Source organism: Octopus bimaculoides, chromosome 6, assembly GCF_001194135.2.
Source record: "Octopus bimaculoides isolate UCB-OBI-ISO-001 chromosome 6, ASM119413v2, whole genome shotgun sequence".
Classification (NCBI taxonomy): domain Eukaryota; kingdom Metazoa; phylum Mollusca; class Cephalopoda; order Octopoda; family Octopodidae; genus Octopus; species Octopus bimaculoides.
This window is the reverse complement of record NC_068986.1, coordinates 36,658,273-36,660,871: the sequence shown is the minus strand read 5'-3', so window position 1 is coordinate 36,660,871 and position 2,599 is coordinate 36,658,273. Positions and strand designations below refer to the sequence as shown.

Genomic DNA, 2,599 nt, shown 5'->3' with positions numbered 1-2,599 from the left:
TATATATATATATATGTATACAGATAGATAGATAGATAGATAGATAGATAGATAGATAGATAGATAGATAGATAGAATATACACATAGTCACACGAACACACATATCTATACGATTGACGTAGGCTGATCTTTCAGAACAGCTGATGTTAGCTACATGCGGAGCTACATATATCAATGAGTTAGCAAGAGAAATAAAAAGATAAAAGAAAATTATTAGTCGAAGAAATTCAATACATTATGAGATTGCTGATGTATGAATGAAGGTATTGCGCATTTCTCATTGGATGTGTGAGTGTGTGTGTGTGTGTGTATCTATCTATCTATCTATCTATCTATCTATCTATCTATCTATCTATCTATCTATCTATCTCTCTCTCTCTCTCTCTCTCTATATATATATATATATATATATACACACACACACACGCACACAAAGGATAAGTATATTAAAAGGGGGTCTGTGGGAAAACTCATTTAAATAAAAGTGTGGGGAACCACTGTGAAAAGTTTGGTAACCACTGCCTTAATTTTAGCACCCCTAGGAGGCACCTTTTGTGCCAGTAGTGACGTGCACGCTGTTCGAAGCATTTGAACCGAACAGCACCATCACAGGTGATGGACGCATACCTATCAATTCTTATCAATGTATGTTATGGCTTGCTATGAAGAAATATACATAGTATACTTCCCAGTGCAATGATTTACCCTGGGTTCTATAATTCTACTAAGAATACCCTGGAGCTGGGTTCCCGAACTGTAGATACCTTTCTCACTGTTTTCCATTACAGACTTCGTAGATGCCCCTGCAAGGCGTGACGATCGCAGCCTTCTCTTCCACACACTCATCGTAATGTGTGTAGTATTCTCTCTGATGTGCATTCCACCGCTGATATTATTTTAATCTTGGTAAGACGTGGTTCAGTTGCCCTATTGTGGGCAGTCATCAAGCTATGACCACAAGGTATTTTATTTTCTCACACACAGAAGGCACAGACTTGATTTTGTGGTTAAGAAGTTTCGCTTCGTAACAATGTTATTAAGGGCTTAGTCCCACTGTGTATCACCTTGAGTTTCCGATGTGACTCCGGAACAGGTAACACATTGTGAGTGAATTTATTGAATGGAAATCGGGCAGAATCCTTTTGTATATTTTAGCATCGAAGTCGAAGGTTTTGTAACTAACGGGGACAGCAATTGAATATCACCTAAAGAAATACAACTGGATCCCGTTATACAGGTAAACCGCTGCATAATCAAATTCCTGTATATATGAAGGACTATGTTGTATGGAAACATGTGTAGTGATTGAAAAATAACTGCCTAACCGTACAACCTTGCTGACTCTAACATATTCATATATATATATATATATATATATATATATATATATATATATATACATACATACATACATACATACATACAAATATACATACACACATACGTCTGTACTTGTGTTTGTGTGTCTGTGTGTGTACGTGTATCTTTTTATCTATCTATCTATCTATCTATCTATCTATCTATCTATCTATCTGTGGCTATGTGTGTGGGTGTGCAGTCCTTTACGTTTATGCGTCTCTCCAATTGACAACTGGTGTTAGTACCTTTATATCCTTGAAACGTAGCAGTTCAGCATAGAGTGTTCGATAGAATAGGTACTAGCCTAAAATCAAATGAAAATAGGAAGGGCGATTTGATCACTTAATTCCTTCACAGTGATGTGCCGGTCTCTGCAAAACTTAATACCTAAATCAAGTAAATCAGTACAAACCTCACTAGAATTTCCTACATATCGCTCTTTCTTTCAGTCAGTAAGGTGTGACCTTAATAAAGTTCGACTGCTATTTCTAGCTGATTGAGCGACCACTAAGAGACCTTCCTCTTTGAACTGTCATCAAGATGAACGCAGGTATATATGTGCGCAGGTGTGCGCGTGTATGTGTATGTGTATGTGTGTGTACGTGTGTAATGTGCATAATGTATGTCTGTGTGTGTGTGTGTGTGTGCATGCTTGTAATGAATGTATCCTGATGTCACCATATATATATATATATATATATATATATATATATATAGTGTATGTGAGAATGATTACCTGTTGGACGCTACACCTGGTGTACACTGGTAGTGAAGCTCAGGTAAGAAAATCGTTATTGCCGTCGTATTGTTACTACAGTAAAAATATCGCAATGCAACACAGTTTTATCTCTCCCTTTGCTCTTTCTCTTTCACTTTCTCGCACTCCCATCCCACCCCACCTCTCTCTCATACACGTTCTCCTTCATTATGGCCTATAATTCAATTCCTTTGTCAACTATTCGTTCAGTCATTCCCTTTATCCCTGAAACATCTTATATTTCTCTCTCTCTCTCTCTCTCTCTCTCTCTCCCTCTCTCTCATTCACTCACTCACTCAATCTCTCTCTCTTACACTCTCTATTTATCTATCTAACTATCTATTACCCTATATGTATACACACACATGTATACACACACATGTATACACACACATGCACACTCATTCACATATGTATACACACATACATACATACATACATATATATATATATATATATATATATATATATATATATATATA

The 2,599-nt window shown here is 36.6% G+C and overlaps 1 protein-coding gene across 2 annotated transcripts in view; it reads left to right on the top strand.

The window, feature by feature from the left end:
• The window catches only part of LOC106870527 (BAI1-associated protein 3), a 1,007,871-nt gene that overhangs the window by 9,538 nt on the left and 995,734 nt on the right, over window positions 1–2,599 (top strand). Inside the window, exon 1 of one of the 2 annotated variants that reach the window (XM_052968681.1) lies at window positions 2,077–2,139. The exons of the other annotated variant lie outside the window; for it this stretch is intronic. The gene's annotated coding sequence lies outside the window, so the exon portion shown is untranslated. Of the gene's footprint in view, window positions 1–2,076; window positions 2,140–2,599 lie in introns of those variants that run through there. 2 annotated transcript variants of the gene reach the window in all.